The sequence below is a fragment of the Phasianus colchicus genome, chromosome 1 (assembly GCF_987193195.1).
Source record: "Phasianus colchicus chromosome 1, bPhaCol1.hap1.1, whole genome shotgun sequence".
Lineage (NCBI taxonomy): Eukaryota > Metazoa > Chordata > Aves > Galliformes > Phasianidae > Phasianus > Phasianus colchicus.
The window spans coordinates 58,430,900-58,455,109 of NC_143436.1; the positions used below are offsets into that span (position 1 = coordinate 58,430,900).

At 40.4% G+C, this 24,210-nt stretch overlaps 1 protein-coding gene across 2 annotated transcripts in view; it reads left to right on the forward strand.

Moving 5' to 3' along the window:
- Positions 1-362: 362 nt before the first annotated feature.
- Positions 363-24,210, forward strand: part of PTN (pleiotrophin) — a 72,416-nt gene continuing 48,568 nt past the window's right edge. Inside the window, exon 1 of one of the 2 annotated variants that reach the window (XM_031589810.2) lies at positions 363-715. The gene's annotated coding sequence lies outside the window, so the exon portion shown is untranslated. Of the gene's footprint in view, positions 716-7,473; positions 7,592-24,210 lie in introns of those variants that run through there. The other variant, XM_031589811.2, reaches the window with a different exon arrangement.

Sequence of the window (24,210 nt, forward strand, 5' to 3'; positions counted from 1 at the left end):
AAAAGCTGTTCTTGTGGCATTTTCAGCTAGAACTGAAATTAGATGCTGCTCCCCCCACAACCCAATATTTCCAGTCCAGGTCTAAGTGGGACACTGGAAGTCAAGTTAGAGCTCCCCATACTCCTGCCAACCAAATCCTCTCCAGGCAAGAGCCAGTTGGTGCCCATTAGGAGGCTGTAGCCTCAGCAGGGCTGAGTGCGGAGGGGCAGGCAGGGCACTGCCCGGTCCCGATGCGGGCGGGGTCCGCTCTTCCCGCAGCTTGGGCGCCCCGGGAGCCCGGTGTGCGGGCGGAGCGGTCCCGTCCCGCCTCCCGAACCCCCCCCCGGGCGGTGGAGGCGAGGCTGCCCCGCGGGTGACCCGCCCGACGACGCACCCCCGCCGCATCATCACACGAGGGGGCAGCGCGGCCGCTAGCTCTGCCCCGGCGCCCGCCTGCCTCTGCCTCCCTCCTCTCGGCGGCTCGCCGCAGCCCGGGTTCTGTCGAGTCAAAGCGAGGATCAGGTTCCCTGCCTCCAGTATAAAAATCTCAGGGAAGAAATCTCCAGCTGGAGAGAGAGACGGGGAGAGGGAGGAGCGGGGCGTGAGTCGGAGGTCCGTGGGGAAGCGGAGCCGCGGCGCCGACAGCACCCGCAGCACCAGCAGCACCCGCCGCGCACCGGGGACGCCTGCGGCTCGCCCCTTACAGCTGCGGGAGAAGCGCTTCTCGCCGCCCGAAGTAAGTCCGAGGGGACGGCGAGGGCTGCCAGGGGCTGCCGGAGGGACGCTGCCCCCCGAACCCGCTCCTTCGGGCGAGATGCGAAGCGCTTCACCCAATCACCCCGCACCCGGGGATTCTCCCCCGTACCGCCTTGTCTCCTCTGATCCCCCCCGCCTCGGGGATAATTGGGGAGCACCTGGCCGAGGGGCGGGCAGGGGCCGAGGTCTGGGGGTGCCCAGCGGTGGTGGGGTGCTTCGGGATCCCCCGTGGGTTTGGCCGCTCCGCTCGGGATGGGGATGTGTTGGAGAGATAAAGGGGGAGAAGGAGAGAGGTGGTGAGGGGATGTGACACAGCGGAGAAGGGAATAGGAGTTCTCTGTCTGATTCAATTTGAGAGGACAGGAGGCCAGCAGTGACCCCAGGGTAGAAGAACTCCTGCAGCTTCCAGGTGCTCTGTGCCAGAAGTGTCCCAGCTGAGACTGTGGATAAGCGAGGTTGTGTTGGACCTTCGGTCTGAGCACTTTACTTCTTTCTATTACTATTATTTTTTTTTCCTTTGTACTTAGCCTTCGTATTTCTACTTTTCTCTCGGTGAAACAACTGAATCTAACTAGTGCTGATTTATTTATAGCTGCTGTTGTTAGTTTGTGTTCTCTTTCTTCTGGAGGGATTGGTTGGGAGAAGGTCCCATTGTACCAATGGTGAAAATACAGTTTTCTCCTATTCAGCACACAGATTCTACAAATGTATTATGATTTCCAATTCTGATGCTTCTGACTCCTTGCTCTCCTTCATCTTCTTTTCTTAAAAACAGAACTTTGTGCAGGGAAAAGGTAATTATTTCTTTGGGACCTTTCCCTCACTTTGATATGCCAGTGGGTGTCACTTACCTATCTCTTCTGTATAGCAAGTGATCCACTTTGGTTGTGAATGTCTACTGTGTGTTAGTTCAGCAGTTTGCTCTGAAGCTGGATTACAGGATGGCAATCCTAGACTAGCAGGTTCTTAGGAGCATTGTGGGAACATTTGCAACATGTTAAATCCTTCTCTGTGAGATAGCCCTGCATCTATGGATAGTGGTAGGTTTTTAAATTAGATCCTATTTGCTCTAAATGGCTTGTAGTACAGTGGAAGAACACTACCAGTAGCTCATCAGCTCTTGAACTCGCTGTCATTTCTTTTGTTTCCCTTTGGCCATGACTATTCTAAGCTTTTAGGAAAGCTCAATGTTTTGGTTAACAAATAGAGTAAGTGTATAACTTTGGTTGTATTAGGGAGGAGGAGAGAAGCAACAGAGAGAGGAGTGAAGGGTACAAGAAAAGTCATTATAAAGAAATTCTCATCCTTAACAGTTTTTTCAAAACAATGTGCTTGAGCTGGTGTACAAAGCAGACTTTTTTTTCAAATGTATTCCTGTTTCCTCCCTGAAAAGAAACACTGGAAATAAAACAAAAGAAAAAATACCTCTGAAAAGAATTACCTCTGAAAGGATAAAGGACTGTGAATGTCTGTGACAAAAATTATTAATTTGGTATATAAATGAAAATTTAGAAATGAATGGAGAAGATATTTCAATGAAAATGACAAACAAACAAAAAAAAACCCACAAAAAACCCCACAAAACTCAGCAACATAAAACTTGCTTTGTAATTTAGTTATTTTTCCTTAAAGAGAAGGAAAATGAGGGGATCTAATACACCCGTCTCCAGCTTACACTAAACTCTTTGATGAGTTATTACTTATGAGGCTTTGGATGAAATTGAAGGAGAGAAGCTTACTGATTTTAGCATGCTTCAAAGCAAAATCTAAGATTAAAAAAGAGAAGTTAGCAACAAATCTTTCTTCTACCAATGAGTTATTCTTTGTCTGTAGTGTAGAAGTGGCCTGACAACAGCATACTTCTTGCAATTACCCCTGTGCCTATCAACAGTTCTTTGAGGTTCAGTCTGTAGCTGATATATCTTTGCCAGCTTGCTTGGTTTGGCTATAGTAATAGAAAAGATAGTGGTATCCTGGTACCACACATCTGTATCTTTCTACGCTCCAACTGGCACTAAGGACTCACCTGTGCTTACGTATATTTTGTGTAGGTTCATCCCTCCCTTGCTGGTGCGTGTTATTACTAAGCTGACTTTACAGGCAGTCATGGCTCCAGCATGGTACTTCTCAAGTCATGTGTTTCTTTTTCATGCTAGGGACAGTTATTCCAGAGTCCTTGGATGATAATTAAAAATAGTCTTTTACAGTCACTCAACTCTTGCTCTATTTGAGTGCATTTTTTGCAGCAGGAAGATGGGATTATTGTATGTTAAAGTCGAACGCTGGGGCATTAGGAACGGAATGGACGTTGCTCATAAAACTTAGTGCTCTGTTCAGGGGGCCTCATTACCTATACTACAACAGTGGTGTTTTCTGTGGGAACTGGTTTTTAACAATGCAAGCTTTGCTTTGATATTTACAACCTCTTGCTGATCAGTGTATCAAAAGCATTTTCATTGAGAGGATTCATTTCAGGACTTTAATTGAGGAAGTCTCTTTGTTTCAAGCGTCTTTATAATAAACCATTCAAAATGCTGTCTTTGAACAAACTAGGTCACTGTAACGCGCACACACACACAGTGATTCTCATCTGCTTAGGGTAGTCTGCATTTGGTCGACCCATATCCCTGGTGAGATTGTCCCTGATTTATCCTTCTTGGACTGGCTCGTTCACAGGGAGCTTATGCTGAAAATTCACTGCTGGAGGTCATTCTCCATTCTTGGCATCTCTGGCAGCCTTAAGCTTAAATTGCAGCCTCATTTTCTGTCCAATCAATACCACTCTTATGTCACTGAGTTTCCATGGTGCCCCCAATCTTCTGTCTACATATTGATGTCTGACAGCAGGAATAGCATTCTGTGTCGCTATATATACTTACTAAACCTGTCAAAACTATTCAGGGTCTGTCTCACTAATTTATATCCATATCCTGATATTATTTGAATCTGTTGAGCTTTGACTGATGGAACTCACTGCACTAAGAAATCAGCCCCAATAATGCACTCCAGGGATGGCTCAAGGAATGGATGTTTTGAGAAAGGCAAAAAAAGACTTTCTAGAGTAGCTGGGGCAGTCTAGAATCTTTTGTGCACAATAGATGTATTTGAAAACATCTAAGTCTCAATAGCTCCAAGTTAATGCTTTGGAAATCATTATCCATTGTGCTCCTTTGAATGCATAGGGAGTTCTCTCTGATGGAGCCGTGCAGAGGAAAACAGAAAAGTGGGCATTGTCAAATATTCAGTATGCATTTCAGGAGATTTGGGGGAAATCTGTGTCTGTCCTCTCACATCAACTTTCTTCAGCAGAAAAGTGGGAAAATGAAACAAAGGGAGTGAGCAATGTTTTCTGTAATGTGGAAGTTTTGCATTTTATCACAATAGCCCACAGAGCTTTATAGTTGTGTAAGAAGCAGTGCAACTGTATCTGTGGATTGACACAACATCAACCAAAGAAGTTCAGAGAAGGCTTCTTAAATTCTCAAGACACCTCAAATAATGTTGTTTGTGCCAGCAGTAATACAAACTAAATAAAGACAAGTAGATGGGTGTTTTGTTGTGTTGGTTGTGTGTGTGTGTGTGTGTGTGTGTGTTTGGTCCGTTTCTTCTTTTTTTATATATAATTAAATATGCCTTGCAAACCATTGATCTGGTATCATCTGAGGCTGTCATGAGCTGGAGAAACTCTTTTATCTCACTATCTTTAACATAGACTTGATCTATCATATGAAATAAGAGTTGGCAGTCAGTATGGAATATGCTGCTTAAAATTTTGTTTGCTCCAAGTTGCCAGAAGAGCTGAATCTCTGATGTCAAGTTCATGATTACTTTTCAGACCCTATTCAAGCTCCAATAGTCTTTTTACTAGTAAAAAAGTAATGATCTCCAAGACATAAAACAACCTGTCGCAGGTGATATTTGACATGATAGTAATAAAGTAGCTCAGTTTTTTAGTAGTGGCTTATCTTAACATGGTAGAAAGGTAGAAAGGGTTTTTGTGAAATTAGACACTCTACTGACCAATGCACTCACTTTATGTTATTCCAAAGGATTGAATCACTGAACTATTTAAAATATTTGGCACTACCTCCTGCAGTGGCACCATGATGATTTATGTTTATAATAAAATATGAATAATTGAATGTTGTGGGGAGAGGTGGTGCTTTTTTTTTTTTTTTTTTTTTTTAAGACCCTTCTAATTTCTCTGCTGGCTTTCGTATGCGAGAGTCACTTTTTAAAAACTGAAATAATCTTGCAGACTGCTTTTTAACATCTTTCAGAGCAAAGATTGAAAGAACACAGCTATAGGCAGTTTCATGGAAGATGAGAAGAGGGAATGTGAATGTAGAAAAGCTGGATGCATTACTGGTGCAGTCAGGTGATTTCACACCCTGCCTCCTTCTCCTCCCCAAAAGCCTCTGCCTTTCCTTGCCTTCCTTGAATAGAAGACTCTGTTTTCTCTACATGCAACCTCTGGAGGTGAGGAGTAGAGTTGATTCTGTGTGAGGCAAAATCTGATTTCCTTATGTTGAGTAAAATCTAACATATTGCTTGGCAAATGTGACTGATTCACTGGCAGCTGCAAAGGAGGGGTACAGACAGAGCAGAAGACTGTTACAAGAATTGGAGATTTTCTGATAAAATAGTTTCTGAAATTAAATAGTGTTTGGGACTCCAGCTCATCATCATTTAATAAACGAGGAGGTACAATTTTAAAATGGACCTCACTCCTCTGAGGCCTGCTAGCACTATTTCAAAGCTCATTGAATGTTCTATGAGGGTGTTACAAAAATTGCCATTCCTCATTTAGTTTCTGTAGACTTCCCATGGAGCTTGGACCTTGTAAACATCCCGTTTAATTGTACATGATACCCTCTTCAGATTCCTGCAGGGAGGGAAGATAGAGAAGAGAAATTCTCTAATACTTCAGTCCAAATTCCTGTTTTGGCACTGGTCTGCAGCTAGCCAATATTGTAAATAAAATTGATTTTTTTTTTGCTGTTGGAGCGACCCACTGTCTGTACAAGTTTTCCTCCCAGCAGCAGGAGTAAAACCAGGCAGAACACCTGAGAGGGAGGAGGAGGCTACGTGTGCTCTTCTTTCCTTCAACAAGCCCCTCTCTACTTGTCTGGGATGATATTCTTGGGTCTTAGTGGGGCTGGTCCAGCTGGTGGTAGAGACAGGCACCACATAAGTTATGCAAGCACCAAGGATGAGAAAGCGTATTTCTCAGGCTAGAGCGGACAGTTTGCCTTTACCTTCCAAGCCTATAAAGGAAGATAGACCACTTTGGTGCTGACTTTGTCATCTTACTTGATACCTGCTTTAGCCTTTTGCCTTAGGCTGTCCCTAGGGGTTAGACAGGTAAAAACTAGGTAATAGTATTCAACAGATATTCTTTCAAGACATGAGGAATTCTGTGCCGAAACAAGCAGTAAATGCATAGATACCTATGGAAGTCAGAATGTTCCTGTCTGATTGCAAACAATAAACATAACTTGAATTGCCTTCTCAAATTCAGTTCTATGGAATGTCAGGCATAAATCTATTTTGTTCTTGGATATGTCTCTCAGAGTCCTGGGGAAAATGGAATTAATTTCATTGCCATCCAAAGACAATCAGACTATTGAATTTAAGGAACCTTGTTTCAGGTATATCACTAGTAAAACAGGACTGCTAATTCATTTATTTAGCTCTACCTCTCACACATTATGTATCCCAAAGTGCAAAACAACCCTAAGAATATGACACAAATGTACGTGCCCTTCTGTAGTCTGAAATAGAAAGCCCACAGTCTGGAGAATCTTGTGACAGAAATATAGGTAGTTCCATATCAAAATCTTTTTAATAAAAATAGGTATTGGCTTTTTTTTTTTTTTTTTTTTTTTTAACAGACTTATATCCTGCAAACAACAAAGGGAAGAGTGTTATTTGCTCAAAATGCCCCTGTTAAGATTTCTATCATGCTCTTCTAGGCACTTTTCTAGATGTTAAAGATAATATATATATATATATATTTTTTTGAAAGTCATACAGGAAGGGACTTGGATGTAACCAGTAAGAAAGATGGCATCTCTAATACAATGCTGTCCCTGCAGTATTTTGGCAGTGCATCTCTGTCTGTTTTGGGACAACAAACTTCTGTTTTCATACTTAGATCTTTTCCAGCTCACTAAATCATATTCTTCCTGTTAAGTGGAGATGAATACTAATACTGGAACACATCCTCCAATCATTATTCAGGCAAAGTTGAGGCTTCAGCAAGAACTTCTTCAGAAGTTGGGCTACAGAATTCAACCTAAGATTTAAAAAGCATGTTCATAAATTTGTTTGGCTGATAAATTCTTAAAAATAAGACCCAAATGTGTAGTAATGTTGATAAAAGGTAGTGACTTCTCATATTTCTTGTGGCAGAATCATTGCTTTCACTGAGTGCATTTGGAGCGGTGTACATTTTAGTAGGTAAAAGATAAATCATGATTTTTCTGATAATCTGCCTTAATTTTAGTAGGAAAAGAACTTGTTGGTCTTCCTAAGGTGGTTTGCCTTTGATTTTCTTATGAAAAACCATTCTACTATAGAGGCTTAGTTTTGCTTCTGATGCTGACAAAAGGCCCCTGAGATACTCTGATTGCTTCCCAGTAGTTTGTGTCACCTGACTGCCTGCTTGGTTGTTTGGATTGCTGTGTTCCCAGAGGTCACGAAGATGTTTTTGTCTGAGAAAGAGTCATTTGCTTTTATTAGAAGCCTGCCTGGGTGCAGCTGATATGCAGTAGGGACTGAGGAGTGGAAAGAAAATCTACTAGCTGTCCCTCCAAGGCTAACAAAGGATTTTCTGAAATCTTTCAAAAACACAGTAAGTTTTGATCCAGGAACTTCCTCACATTTCTCTTATTAAATCCTCACTCTGCTAAGCTGTCCCTTCAGCCCATGTTTCTTGCCTGATTTGCATGTTGTCAGATGCTTTTGCTAATCTCTGTAGTTGATGTTTGCTTAAGTGATTATTTGGCAGAAATGTGCGAGCAGGCATGTGTGTGATTGCTGTTGGCATGGCAGTTAGTTTGATATGGCATTAGCATACTTGCCGTGCTGCAAGCTGCCTCCTCTTCTAGGCTTACCCAAGCAGCAAAGGGGAGTAAAAAGAAAAGCTTTTGGGGAGCCAGTCACTGTGTGCTGATCCTTTGGGCAGTTTGGCCAAAGACCTGCTGAATTCAGAGAAGCCTAAGGGTTGCTCTCACTTTTTCTTCTGCTAATAATCATCAATAAATCCTCCACCAGCAGAGGATTTATAAGAAGTTGCAGGGACTATGGACTGTGAAAGTAAGGGTAGCTATGTAGCTATGACTCTAGTATCTAAGAATTTCCCTGTGCTGGCAAAATAGCATAGAAACTGACTTTATGGGGTGATAAAGAAGAAAAAGGTAGCTCTGCTCACTTAGTGGCTTCTAGCTTTAATTGGGACTCTGAGTTTAGTTTGCGTTTTGGGCTCATTAATGCTGAGTGGACATTTGGATTATAGGAGTGTGTTAGTGTTTTAAGAGAGCTTAGTCTGTTCTCTCAATCACTTGTAATTTAAACTAAAATCTTTGCAAATCTTATGCATTACAACAGCTTTGTGTGCCGTGAGTTATTTCACAGAGAACAAGAGGATTACTTAGACAAAGAGAAGTAAAAATGGGTTTGAAACCTTTTCTGAATCAATGTCATAATCTAGAAGATTAACAAAGCTCAAATAACAGTTTCTTCTGATGCCACACATGTTTACATGCACACCTTTTATGTGTGGGTTAGGGTGAAATCTCTTGTGATAAGTTTCAGAACCATATTTTTACTGTGGGGCCTTTGGTAGCCTCACTTTATATCATTCTGAACACCTGTTAAACCATGAACTACTCAAGCATTTTATGTTAGAAGTTAAACTATTGGAGAGCTAATGTAAACTTCAGTACATCAGCATTAGTAAACAAGACTTTCTGTTGGAAATTTCTGACCGTCAACATTAAGAACTGTATAATAACTGCAACATACTGTGGGCCAGGCATAAGCCATTGCCCAAATCTGTCATGTTACACTTTTTAGTTCTGAAATGTTCAGACTTCCACCTGAGGAGAAGTGGACACTGCCGTCTGCCCACTGAGAACAGCCTCTGTTTCAGTTTTTACTTTTGAAGGGAGAAAGCTTCTGTGTTTAACATTTGAAGTGGTTTTGTAAAGCTGCATGAAATCCAAAGTGTGGCAAAGCTGGGGGCCCTAACAAACTGCAGAATTGGTAATACTTCTGTGGTGAAAATATACAAGGTTTAAACAGGATAGTGAAAAGTGGGTGAAACTCTTTACTCCTACTCATAATTTTGTCCTAGAAAATTATTTTGAGGCTACTTTCAAAAATGGAACCTTTTAATATTGTGCAATTGAGATAATATTTACAAACATGTCTGTTCATTCGGTAGCATAAAGTGAAATGTAGTCCTATCTTTCCTTTGGCTGTTCCTCTGTGCCCAAATGCAGCCAATCTGTATGAAAGCTCTTGTGAATGGCTGGAATTTCAATACTGCCATACAAGGGAAGGACTGAAAAATGAGGGTAGATTATTGCAGCACGTATGTTTGTTTAATTGCTGTGTACTATTGTTTAGTTTTGAATTATTTATGACTATATCTACAAAGAAGTAGTCCTGTAATTGAGAATCTCTCTGGTGCTAAGCACAGCAGCAGTAGATTGAGTGGATATGGAGACTGAGCATTTTTATGCAGAAAAGATTACATATGTAGCTGCTTTACCCCAGTATTGTGCTTTACATACATATCAGAAGCCTCTTTCTGTGTATTGTGCTTTACATACATATCAGAAGCCTCTTTCTGTTTGGAAGTACTTACCAAACTGTAGAGATAACTCACAAATGTGTTCTCTAACTTTAGACTTTCCAATTGCAAAACATGTACTATAAATGACAACTTCACTTCTTTCTGTACTGACACTTTCAGCAAATGCAATAAGGCTCCAGTTCTAGCTGGGATTTTGCCAATTGAGATTTCTAAAGGAATTGTAGGTGGGAATTTCTCACTTTAATAAGGAATTCTGAAACAAACAAAAAACCTAAAGCAGGAAAAGATTGTAAAGTGCAAGTTATGTGTTTAAGTCAAGAAAAATTGAACCTTAAATATTTCACATTAGGCCTATTAAAATGGAAATTCTTGAGTTACTGAATCCAGGATTTCTATTCCAAGTCAGTGAAAATTGAGTCTGCGTGTGGATGTGTACAGTATTTAATGGGTATTGAGAGAATGGAAACCACAACTCAAGTCATATATTCATAGAATCCCAGAACGGTTTGGGTTGGAGGGGACCTTAAGGCACATCCAATTCCAACCGTCTACTGTGGTCAGGTTTGCCACTCACTATATCATGCTTCCCAGGGTGTCTGTCTCTACTGAGATGGATACGCTAGCTATAGCAAGCTATTTGTGATGTTCCATGATGCTATTTATTATGACTTTCTGATGATCATGATGTCTGATGTCTCACAGGAAGTGTTGTATAATATATGTACATATATGTAATATATGGACATATGTAGTATAATATATGTGATATGCAATGAGGAGCAGAAATTGAAAGCTAAGCATTTTTCTGTAAGATTCAATGTCCATTGTGATCTTTTTTCTGATATCTGTGTTGTTCAGTTGCTTGGAGAGTTGAGAGAGGAAAAGAACTTCCATATTTTTGACCAATCTTTATTGTTCTGTATGAGCAATACAACTTATTAGCTTAGTTTTCATTCTTTCTTTCAAATGCTTCATAAATGCACTCAACAACACTGGTCCTACACTGATTCTTCAGCACTATCACCCTTCTTCTATACAAAGAACTTAATATTGTTCTTGACATTAAATTCTCAGTTGCTTGACTAATACTTAAAGAATGACAGACCTTGTCTCTTATTCTTTGTTTACTAAGTTATCCTAATAGCCTTTTTCAAAGTCTTTGCAAATCTAAGCAACTTACATTTAGCAAGAAGTACCCAGGATTATTAGAGTATTCTTGCAAATTAGGGGCACGATTTATCTTTATGAAAAATGGTGAAATCAAATTTTTTATTTTTGTTTTATTTTGTTTTCCCTAACTTTACCCAGCAGTTCTGCCTCAAGTTCATCACTTGTATAACTTTAGGGCATACATCTCTGCTCCCTGCTTTGAAATGAAAGCTGAACCAGAGGAGCCATTTAGCTTCTCTGCAGTCTTCTTTTCTGCCCTAAGTGAATTCTTTGCATCCTGGTAGTTTTCAGGTCCCACCAATTTTTCTGGTTTTCCCCTTTCCCATATGCTTAAGGAATACCTTATTACTTGTCACTATGTATTTGCCTCCTTGTTCCTCAACCTTGCTCTTGGACCTTTTGATCTCCATTTTACATCTCAGCTGCCAAAGTTGTTCTCTTCCATTAGTTTCACTTGGGCTGGATTTCCATATATTTATTTATTTTTCTTAAGGACACTGGGTGAGTGAATAAATTCTTTGAAAAAGTCATTCCTCCCCTCCTTTTCTGAGTGGCCAGAAGTATCATCAGCAATAGCAGTTTGGCATCTTTTCAGAATATCTGTGCTCAGTCTTTGCATTCTTCCTGTTTCCTGCAACATTTCCTTTAATAAAGAAGGACTCCCAAATATTGTACTTGAAATCTGGGTCTCTTAGGATTGGCAAAAGTCTCCCAGGCATAACATGGACCATATTTTGCAGTAATGTTAGAGTGAGAGTTTCAAAAGAATGTGAGAGAATCCTATATTTTCATCCCATGGAAATACATTGTAACTGTGGTAATTCTCTCTTCCTTTGGAAATCAGTCTAGAAATGTGGACCCAATTCCTGAGTCAATTTCTCATTGTTTAAGACTAATTATCCTTCTGCAAGCTTTAAACGAGTTAAAGGCATCATCTAAATTCCATCAAAGTAACTAAATACATATATAAATATGCATACATATGTAATATAAATATAAAATAGGTTTATTGTGATTTATATTTGCTATGTAGTTTGTCATTAATCCCTTCTGGGTTACTGCCTTTTTTTTTGATTAACACTTTGAACAAATTGTGCTCGAGGAAACTGTGATATCAGAAATGTGAGCTGATTGCGCTCACATACATCTAATTTTATGCCCTGATGCTTTCCAGCTGTGGTAAATGGACAAATATTTGAAACAAATATGTTGTCGAAGTTGGAATATGCTTTGAAAACTGCCCATTTTCCTTTAAGTCTGATTGTGTTAAATTAATCTGATGCTGGCTTAGTCTCCCTGCATCACACAGAGAATGTTTAAATTAAATTCTGTTAGTAACATTCATACATATTAAGTGTCTTTTATTTAGTTCCCACAATCAACAATATTCTGAACAAAATTGTGTTCACCCTTCCCTCTTTTTTTTTCTTTAATGGAAAATCAAGGTTTTGAGCTTACAGCTTCTTTTAGGTTATTACCTTTTCAGTAATGAATCCCAAAGCAAATCTTCAGCTTTCTGAATGGCAGGCATCTTTTTTTGCATCCATCATGTTGGAGCTACCTCACACTGTCTGTGGTCATGGTGGTGAGGGCAGTGCTTATCCACCCACTCATATGTCCTTAGACAAATGTCAGAACCAACCTCTTCCCCAGCTTGCACCTCTGTGCACAGATGGAGTCAGGGAGACAGGGGACTGTAGTGTGTTGCCATCAAGTAGTGCCACAACAAACATTCTTGATTTCATCTTTTGTCTATTTTGGTGCATGCTGGCACCTCTAGCCGAAGCCAGTCATCTTACACAAGCTTATACCAAGAATAGGAAGGGAAGGTTAATTGATAAGGAAGACAGAAATGTACTTCTGTATTTAATAGGATTTTTTTTTCTTGTATACAACAGAAGTAGATATGCAAGTGGAAGAAGATTTATATGAGTAGTAATGATTATTAATCACAAAGGTAATTTGTGCTTTTTTCTTGAATTCTTGCCTCTATTCCTTTAAAAGAGTAGAGAAGAAAGAGACAGTTACGAATCTTAGCTGGGTGCTTTATGCTATCTTTCTTAATTTTCAGCAAAACAGTGTGTGTGAGTTAGGTGCGTAGCCACTTGTAAGCCCTGTCTCTCAGCATTTCCATATAAGCCTGTTAACTGGATTGGGCTGGGCTTAAGAAAGAGCTCGTTCTTATTCTTGATGAGCTCAAGTGGCTTTTATGTAGGGTGCTATGAATGGGCACAAAGGCTTAGTACTGCTTGTCACCATGCAACTCTAAATGTGTTATGGCTTTTGCTGTGGCACACAAAGTATCAGCAGGAGCAGAAGCCAATTGAGGTTACAGCTGATCTGGTGTGTCTCCTGATGGGGCTTTTAGATCACTTGCCTACACTGCCTCTGAATGTGGCAAGTGAAAAAAGCCCAAGGGGTGACAAGTAGCTTCTGTTTAAAATAAATTGTTGTTTAGGTTGAATGAGGAGGAAAAGATGTCTGTTTTTTTTACGGTACTCCACAGTGCATAGGCTTCAGAAGTTGAATAACGTGACTTTTCTTAACAGCACACCTGTGTTCTACATTCTAGTTGCTGTTGTTGCTGGACTGAACTGCACAGTCAAGGGATTTGATGGGGGAGGGAAGAGTGTACTTAGTGACTCAGAGCTCAGTGGAAAGATTTTTTCATTTGACAGGTAGGAACAACAAAGACCACTGGCCTCCTGGCACTGGGGTGAGCCTTGAGCTTTGTGCAGTAGGCCTGTGGGATTTGACAGCTCTGTTGACACAACGGTGTCAAATCAGCATGCTGGTAATTCCAGTGTACACTGCAGCTCCAGTGTTCCCCCTGGCCTGAAGAGAATTCATTACTCTGTCTTATGGGGTCCTTTTCAATACATGTGGTTTACAGGTGGTGTGCAGCTCTGTGAGGTGCTAGTGGCCATTGATCTAATTCTACTCTTTCCCTCTTTTCCTGAGGGAACAGAAGGTACACTTGTAGAATTTGCAAATCACAGCGACAGAGGTCACAGACACAGTAAATGTCAAAGTAATCCTGATGGATTGGACAGATCCTCTGAAATTGAGACAGATCTTCACAGGGAGAAGAAGCATGCTGTTCTTTGGGGTTAATAAAATGCACTCATATAGAATTTGGAAGCAATGGAGTAATATAGCAGGAGAAGATCTGACAGCAATTACTACGTGCTGCAGAGGAAGCTGAGTATTCACCAGCAGGCCATTAATCTCTGGAAAGATGATTTCAGGTTCTGGTTTATATTGATTTCTAATGACTTTGTTGCACATGGACTAACTTAGCAACTGGATGCTGTCAGACATGACAAGTTTTGGCCTGAGAACTTGTATCTCCAATTGAGTATTGAGTATGTAGAGGCTGTAATGTGCGTGTGACAGCATTTGGTGCTACATAAGCATCTGTCCATTTGGACAGTTTAAAAAAAAAAAAAAGTGGATATAGCTTGTAGCATTTGAGTTTGGCATTTGTGATTCCTTTGACATCTGCCATAGCTATCACAACAGATGAAGGTGGTACCCAAGACAAGACTGTGAAAGCAGATAGATGCAAGGCGTGCAAAACCTGAGGACAGAAAATTGCTATGCTGTGCCATGACAAAGCCAAGGCAGGACACCCTGAGAAAATCTCCATTGTAAAGCCAGCAAAGCTGCCATGTTCATGTGTCCCATACTCAGGGCCAAACCTGGGGGAGCAGGTAGGGCTGCAGTCTGGGCTGAAGGGCTTGTTTAAGAAATCTTTGTTGTGCACTAGTAGGGAATGACAGAGATAGCTGGGGTGGCATTAGGTCATTTCTTCTTTTTTTCCTCCGTGCGGTCAGAACAGGACTGTGAATGCAGAGGAGGTGCTGTGGGGTAAGAAGTGCAGTTTTGTGGAGGTCCCAGGCCAGAGAAATGAAGTGATGCAGGCAGCATGATGTGCAGTTGCAGAGTTGTGTGTGGGAAGGTTACATTTCACTTGCCTGCAGCCAGTTTGGTGTATCTAATAGAATTTAATGTTCTATGCTGTGGGGGGTTTTTTTGTTTGTTTGTTTTTGTTTGGTTGTTTGTTTTTTGTTTTCAATCATATTTTCATTTTCCCCCTTAAGCAATGTCTTTACTTTTTAAAGGGAAAAGAAATCATACTCATTTGTGAAGTGCCTTACTTGGTAACTAAGAATATCACAAGACAGTTTGCATTGACACTAACAGTTTGTTCCTGGCTAAATGATCTGCTGCTGAGATGCAGTGAGCTGATTTGTAAGCAGGTGTGTGATTTGAGTTCCATGGAAATCTATCTTTGTGTCATACTGTCAATTCAGAAGATTTTAGGAGCTTTTTAGTAGCTGGTTATGTTCTGGATCTGTTTCTGTTTTTTGTTGTTGTTGTTTCTCCCACATTCCCTTGGCCATTCTAACTATTTTTAACTTACAGAACTCTGGGTTTAAGAAGATATCCATCAAAATCTGTCTTTCTGAGCCTGTTCTTTACTGCTCTTTCTCTTTGTCTCTGTGGGGAGAAAACAAGAAAAATAATTCTATTGCTGATAAGGAATTGGGTTAAAAAGGCAAGAGGTGGAAACCACCCCATGCTCTCTGGGATATAAAGAGAAGTGGGTTGGTGGGGTATCATACTAATAGAGATCAGAGGCAGAGCTCCTTCTGTGACAGTGCTGCAGGAAGGTGGAGGAATTAGCTGATTTGATGGCAGATGGTCTGCAGACTGTCGGAGGAGGCTGGTGCTATGGTGTTCCTTAGAAATTTGGGTGTTAACTCTCTTTCCTGTTTTCCCAGTCACACAGCTACATAAGATAAAAGCTTCATCTAGCTGCTAGGCCTTGGCCTGGTCTTGTAGGACCCAGCCAGCCGCTGTGAGAAGGGTTAATTCACACCATCACCACGGAAGACAAAATGGATCTTTGAAACAAATGTAGTGGTGGGGGTAAACCCATCAATCATGAGAATACTGCTTTACAGTAATTCACAACTGCAGCTTTTTTCTCAAGCAAGGCCTGGCCGAGTCTGATCAATCCCCTGGCTCCCAACTACTTCTCAGCAGGCAGCAGCTCGCTCCTTCTGAGTTTGTGTGTACATGAAAGCCCACTTTATATTAACTCTGTGGAATAGTATTTTTTTTCTTCTCTAAACCCCTTAGCACTAATTCAGTGTAATTATACTCATTGAATTAAGTACTGACAGCCCCACTCCACCCCCTTTCCTGTCAGGATATTGGCCTAAAAATCGCTAGATGAAGAAAATCCAAAACAACGATGGGATTCTTTGTTCTGGCCTTCTATAAGGGGTTTTATTATTTAAATGCAACCTATTAGTAACATTTCAAAGTATTCATCTTTAAAGCTGAAGACTGAACATTGTTTTTCTTTTAAACATTAATGAAGAATTATTCTTTAGGCTTTAAGGAAAACGCTAAATATTGCAAAATTCATTACTGACTGAGCAATGGCATCATTATTAACAGCCTGAAGCTACTGAGGACCTCATTCTCTCTTTTTGAAAATGGGGAAAGTTGCCAGGGAAAGGTAGGGAACCCTCCCATGCCTATGTCTGTATCTCAGGAATATTATCTCTCTTCTGTTTTCAGGGTTGAAAATAAAGATGCAGGTGTCCTAGCACAGCATTATCTGGTTCTTTCTAGGTCTGTATGTATGAATGAAAGTTATGTCATGGAAAATATCTGAACTAAAGATGATTTTAGGGATAGTAGAAGGTAGGCAAAGGCATATTAGCTCTGAACGCAGTGCTCTGGAGAAATACTTGAAAGTGATTCTAAGGCATATACATGAGATGGTCAGACTAGGGAGATGGTATTGATGAGAGACACCAGAATAATGTTTTCTGTATTAGTTCCAGTGTTTTCAGAAGGTGTGAAAGGAAAAGAAAGAAAATGGAAAAATTCTCCAGCATGAATTGGCTGGGAAAATAATGGCTGGGAAAAATTTGTTTGGTGACTTAAAGAGCTTAGTTTGTTTGTCAGACTCAAGAAGAACAGATAACCATATTGTAAATGTATTTAAGAGTAGAAAAATAACAATTATTGAAGGCCTCTGTAACTTGCAGGAGAAAGTTGCGATAGGAAAAATTCAATTACAAACCAATTTGCTGTTTTACAGTGCAGATGATGAGAGGCAGGATGAAAATTTCACAAAAACTTTCTTAGAAGGCAGTGGATCCCTCATCTTGTGAAACTACTATTAGAGCAGTAAAAGTGGGGTCATGGGTTCTAGAAGATTGGTATAAGGAACTAACTTGGGGCTTTTGCATAAGAGTATTCATTTTGACTCAATAGAAGAGTTTTTGCTCATCTGCTCGAGGCTAAAATGTGAGCAGGCTGATATTGTAGAAGCTTGTGTTTTAAAAAATGGTGAATGTGTTGCTCTAACAAGTTATGGAGTTTCAATTTTAACTGTAATATACAGATACTGTAATTTAGGTGTCAATTTGTACAAATACAATGCTTTGTACAAGTAAGTCCCAACTAATATTTTGCTCCTTATTACATCAAATTGTAACTCAACTTCTGTAGATGTAGAATATAGCCAAGCAGAATGTGAGAAACAAAGTGAACAGGGAAACATGTATTTTAAAACAGTAAGGCCCATGCTGGGGGGGTTGGGGGGACAGGATGGGGGCACTTTTACTATCAAAGAATGGCATTGTGTACTCTTTTTATATAATATATATATATATGTATATATTTATCCTCTGACTTATGTTGCCTTAGTGGAATGAACTTTCTTGATAGCAGACTAGCAAGCCATATTTCTGAAACCCTGGTCCTTTAGCACAAAATGATTCTTTCCAAGCATGGTCTTACTGTTCCTGTAAACTTACTTGTCTGTAAGAAAACAAGCAAAAATAATTTTAAAAAAGCCACTTCTTTAGGAAAAGCAAATTAGAATGATTAGAGACATGCAACTAAGGTGAAATAGGTTGATATTTATGTAGACTGATCTATTCAGAATGAAATAAACTAAATCAAACTAAAATGGTACCAGTTTGCTAATTCAGAGAAGAATATCCATGCCCATGTGTACTATTTCCTACATTTACTTGGGGAATATACTGTGATAATGATATCTTCCAAACTCTGCCAGACTGAGCAAGTGGGCATCAGAGAGAAAGAAGGTGTAGGTTTTAGTGGCTTCCTTTGCTAATGGGAGTGAGGAACTTTCATGTATGTTTTTCTAGTAATGTGGATAAGCAAATTTTGTTCCTGAACTGGGAGAAATGCTGATTTTCATCTCATCTAGGAAAATGAAAGAGCTTAGCAGCTTTAAAATCTAGTTTAATTCAAAAACCAGCTATAACAAAATAGCTAGCTCTATTTAATAGATTCTGATGCATCAAATCCCTAATAACCTTTTCCCCCAAAATGCTTGTTTCTCTCCCAGAGAATATGGATTTTTTTTCTACAAAGCACAGTTCCCTGAATTGGGTTTTCATGTGTAATACAACTTGGGTGGGGAACACAGAGGGCAAAAAACAGAATTTGTATGCCTGTGGTATGATGAGACGTTACAGCCTGCATAAGTTCCTCAGACTTCCAAGTATTCTCTGTTTTCTTTTCTTCTGCTTTGTTTTACGCAAAGGTCATGCTTCCCAAGTGGCCATTAGGGCCCTTTACCTTTTCTTTTGTCTCTGTGATCAGTATTCCCTAATTTAATGATGATATCACTATAATGGAACCATCTGGAGAGAGTCAACTTGAAAAGGGCTGAAACTCTTGTCTGAAAATTCTGTAGAGGAGAAATGCTTACACATGGCCATTGTGGCTTCTGCGGAGCAGAAGGAAAATCATTTTGGATTTCCAGAGGAGATAGATTTCCTCTCTACCTTTGCGCATGTAGCTCTTTGCTACAAAGAGAGTTTTCAACAGCAACTGCTGGTTAGGTGGAAGCATATTAATTTTGAACTTTCTTTTGTGCATAGTTGCCTAGATAGCAAACCTTCTAGTGCAAGTGAGAACTTTCCTTAAATACCATAGACAGTAAGTATTACCAGAACAAGATAAATTCAGGTAGGCAGAGATCTTGGTGAGATTAGAAGGGCAGCAGTAGATAAAACAAACAGAGAAACGTATCTTATGAGCTACCCTGATTAGCTCCTAATCCTTATACAGAGTTGATTGAACTTTGCCTGAATTGTTCTCTCTTGGGACATTGTTTCTCAATTTGTATAGCTGACACAGAAGATCCATTCATACTACCCTTTGGGTAATTTGGGGTAATTTTGAGCTACCAAGACTGACAGTTGAAACCCTAGAACATGCAAAATAGAAAACAGCAGCTAGAGCTGGTGCTCTTGCTGAACAGATGGTGACCCAGAAAGCTGTATGCTCAGCATTAAGTACTTAATGACATGCAGGTGTCCTTCATGGTTTGGAGCACTTAAGTTTTTAAATTTACTGTAGGAAGTTGGTTACTTTGAAGACCAAATGAGGCTTCCCACCTCTGTAGAGCCATTTGAGGAACAATTTACTGCTGTCAAAATATATCCGCTTAACATAAACAGATGTGCAGCATAGAGCTGACCTGAACTTCCCTTCAGTGGTAAGTGCAGTGGGGATCAACCAGACATATCTTTGTTCAAGAAAATTCAAAGTCCTAACCAGATGCCACCAGAGAGAAGAACAATTTTGATCATTATTCTTCACTTAGATGTTCTCTGTTTTTATACTAAAACAAGTTGTTTTAGATCAGAGCCGTATGGTTGCTCTGCATGTGTGCAATAGCATTATCTCATTTTTTTTTCCATGCTTTAAGTGAGTAGTAATTTAAGATAACTAACAAAGGTGTTCCTAAGTGATTCTTCTTGCTGTTTTCAAGCCAGTTTTTGAAGAGTCAAAGCTCTGGGTCCATGGGGATGAGAAGAGAGGAAGAGGTAATTCTGCAGGCCATAGGAGTGGGGAGAATGAGGCAAAAATATTGTCGTATCTATCTATCTATCTATCTATCTATCTATCTATTCATTTTCAAAAGTCTTTGAATATGCTGAGTTTCTCTTATTGTGACCCATGGACTGTATATACTCATTTCAGTAGATGTGATCTCTCCATTTAACTGAGCAGCTCCAGCATATTTTGTCTGTAGGGTCAGCGATGGCACAGGTAACGTGAGTTTTCTCCTTGTGTGCACGATCTGCTCTACCTGGTGAATCACCAGGCTGTGTCTGTCTACTGCTAGGGTATGACCACCGTGGAGTGTGATATAGATTATCAAAAGGGTGAAGCTGAAGTCTGGACTCATTGCTCAGTAGAAGTGCTAATGCCACTCCAAGGAAGCTTGGCTTGTCATCTTGTTCATTTGATTAACAGTGAATAAAATGTAGTAACTCCCATCTCTTGGATGTTTTCTTTTTTCCTTCGGGTTCATTAGATTGTGGTACAGGGGTTAGGGAAATTAGTGGAATCATGCCTGATTAGCTTTAGAAAGGAGAAAAAACATCTCATAGTTCAGAATGGTAATTGCTCTGCAAGGGGCAACTATCTCTGGGTAGGAGATTTATCTCCTTTAAAGTGAGATTTATCTCACTGTATCTCTAGGTAGGCTCTGTTCTGAGTAGGACTTAACTGTTACGCTTTGGACTGACAGAACTACATTTTATATTATAGATTATATCCTCCATCAGGATAAGGCAGGGAGACATTCTTGGGAAATAATGTCTCTTACTGAGATCTGCCCTGTAGAGCTTTTCCACACACAAGCATTCCTGAAGTGCCCTGCTGGCTTCTGCACAATTTTTTGTATGCTCAAGTTGAATTTTGACTAGTTATTCTGGGAAGTCATTAGTGGTATAAATATCCCAGTATAATCTGTGATTATCTTATCTATATTTGCAAATATTCTAGTTTTAGGGAAGTGGTGCAGGCAAATAGGCTTTTCTAAGCTGCTGCATTTCAGACTTTCCTTTCTCTCCCTCTTCTTTTCTTTCTGTTGCTGGCATCAACGAGCTCCCTCTTCCAGCTTTGTAGAACAGCAGGCAATAGGACATCTTTCCTTCATCTGACATTGGGAAACATGGTGTTATTTAACCCCTTTCAAAAGTGCATCTGGTTAAGATACCCTAAAAGGAGGAGCACCTCGCCAGTGCTGTTGTAGTGAGGTTGTGAAGCATGGGGAAAACAGAGGAACACATCAGAAAATTGATGCTGTATCTGAGCAAATAAGCAAATGCCTTTTAAGTACATCTAATCCCTAGTGCTATTTGTTATCAATCAAATAAATTAAGAGTTAAGGCAAGTCAAACCATGTGATGTAGAGGTGATGGAGATGAATGGTGAGTGTATGTATAGGGGAGCAAATACTTATAAAGAAGGAGATGTGATTAAGAGAACTTCAAAACTACAAACACAGCTTTGTTTCTATTTGTATGTCTTTTTCCTTGAAATGAGCTGCCCACCTTCAGGCATCCACCACAACTTCTTTTCAGGCATTTCTCCCTTCTGCCTTTAAATCTCCATCCTTTTCTGGTAATCTGATTATAATTTTTTTTTTTTTTGGGGGGGGAGGGGGGAGTGGGAGGTAAGGTGCTGAGGAAATAACCCCTCCTCCCCATCCCCCCTCCTCAATCCCCGAATAACAGCATCTTTCTTTGTGGAATCCACAGTTTTTGAAAGTGGACTATGTTCCCTCACACCTCCTGTGCTTTTCTTTTTCAAATCACATAACTTCCTGCATGAGGTAACCTTTTCTATCTCTGTCCATCTCTCTCTCTTGCTTGCTCTCCCTCTGGCTTGCTTTTCAGTCAGTATTGCTCTCTGGGTCCCTTGCTCAGTGATGAATGAGTTTCATTCATCTTTCTTTTGGGGGCTCTGTGAAAAGCTTTAGACTTTGCCTGCTCCCATTTTTTCGCTCCACTATTCATTTCCATGGTGATGGAGAAAGGAGGGGGGATGGCAGAGTGGGTGGTAGTAGGGCCAAAGGTCAAGAGTGGCCACTTTCTGAATTAAAGCTTTGAATCCCATTAAAGGTGACACATAACCTGGAGTAACACTCCAAGTACTTAGCTGTCAAAGTCATCAAAGCAAAAGGAGAAAGAGGCAGGAGAAGAGAGAGATCAGAGGAGGAGAGACTTGAGAACTTGGGGTTTCTGTCAGGATTACATCTAGTGACTTAATATAGGGGTAGTTCATTTGTGTTACCATACACTGGCTTCAGTGAGGCTGGGCTCCAAAATCTGCATGCAGATGGGGTGCACAATGTAGAGAGGATTCCCTTCAGCCTTTGATGGACAAATGTAATCTTCTGGTTAAGTAAACAACCCTTTCTCTCTAAGAAATGGGAGGGAGGAATTGAGTACAGATAAATGTTCAGATCACTTTGGGATTTCATTAGGTTGCTTCTTCTCATTTCTTTCACATAGGTGCCAGCTGCACTCAGCCAGCTAAGATGAGGGACATCTTTTGATTGTACAAAAAGCCACTGAGAGAAAGTCTATGTCCTAGAAGACAGGCTGTGAAACAGAGGAAAGTGTATCAAGCTATTTCCAAACATCCACAATTTAGGTCTTTTTATACCATTACATTTGGAATCTTGACAATTCCTATACTAAAAAATCAAAATCCCTTTCTCATTTGTGCCACTTGTTGAGCCAGTGGTTCAAAGTGGAATTTAGCTTCAAAGTGGATGATCTTGCTTCTGGCACTATCTTTATGATGCAGCAAAATTAGAAGTTGGTCTGTGTACACTGACAACAGGAGATAAAAATGAGGAATTGGGGAAGTTATTAGGAAAGTCTGACATTCTCATGTGTCCTTTTTTATTTTTATTTTTATTTTATTTTTTGCCAGAGAAGACAGTGAAGGAATAGCTTGAGATGCCAGAAATATCCTAAACTGAGAAACAAAGGAGGACTAGATAAATTAGATGAGAACTGTCAGTCACATGTAACTCTAGAGAGGTTAACAGTCCTCTAATTAGGGAGAGAATCAATTGTAATATGTATTATTTCATGTGAAAGATTGCTGAGAGAAACAGATCTAACTTTGGAGACATGCTGCAGCTAATAAAGGCAACTAAACCAGTCTGAAAAAGGATGAAAACAGTAACAGCAGCCACTGCTTCAGAGGTATGCAAACTTGGGCCAAGGGGACCACAGAAATAGGGCAGAGATGAAGTGAGTGGAGAATAAAAGCCTTGTACTTCTCTTTACATGAGAGGTAAAATGTAGCAGTGCAGGGTGATGTGGGTGCACAGTTTCTTTGTTAATAAGGAAGATACTGTCCTACTTTGGTAGATTCATCTGTCTACAGGCGCTGAAGTCGGAGGGGAGCTGCTGTGTTTTCAGCTGCTATTCTTTGTAATTATGGCATTTGATCAGCGATCTCTCCATTTCTTCTGGATAGCATTGCCTGTTGGAGAGTAGGTTCAATGAATGAGTACCGTGAGCTGTCTCAACAACAGCAGATGCAACATGTATACTGATCATTGAGCTGAACCCATTCTCTTCCCCCTGCTTAAGAGATTTGGCTCCTTTTTTTTCTTCCCCCCCCCCCCCCCCCCACACACACACACACATTTGTTCTTGCAGGTGAGATGTGTGTTTCATATAAACCTGCTCCAGCAGGACTTTGAGGTCTGTTAGTCCTTGCTGTCCTGTTTTAACTTGAAACAGAACATGCATGAAGTGGAGACAATGAGGAGGAAACAGAGATTTGATTTAAGGTGGAATTTGATTTACCTACTCTGCTGTGCTTGATACGGCTTCTCCACATACACTGTGCTTCGTGAGATGGTTCTGTATTTTCAGCCTTGGGGATCTTGACTGGTTTGCTCAATTTCTTTCTATTTTCTTACCCACTTGTAAATATATTCTTCCCCTCTCTGTAGCAAACCCATCTGTTAATGTTGACTCTCCGGTACCAGCAGTAATCACAGTGCTGACCTCGTTAATCTGTGTGTTATCTGAGGCGTGGGAGTACACTGCCTTGCAACAGCCATAATAAGTTTTATTGGGTAATGCACAAGCAGTTTCCTTTCTTCTGTTGAACTGTTTTGCAAAAATTGAAATGCAGACATACAGCACTGTGTAAGCTGTAATAATTATACTTTCCAGTTAAAGTTGTCACGATTTGGCCTGATTTTCATGACAGGGGGGATGTTGGATCCCATGGATACACTCCCTGGGAAAGGGGGGGAGGGAGGAGGGAAAAGGCAGGGAGGCAGGCCCAGATGAGGAAAAGAGTGGAATGAGCCAAAGGAAAACCTCAGTTTACTAAATATAGTAGCACAATGTGAGATAATAGAGTATGATACAGTATAATTGAAATCGAAGCTGATAAATAAAATGTGAAAGAGAGTTTCTGAAACTGAAGCCCTTACTATAGTGCTATAGATGAGGTGGCCAGGGAGCTAAAAGAGAGCAGTCTCGTGGCTCTCAGTTCATTTGATCTTTTCCTCCAAATGGAAAATGGAAGTGGAAAAATGAAGTCTTCTAGGAGTTGTAGTTCATTCTTCTTTTATGAGACCA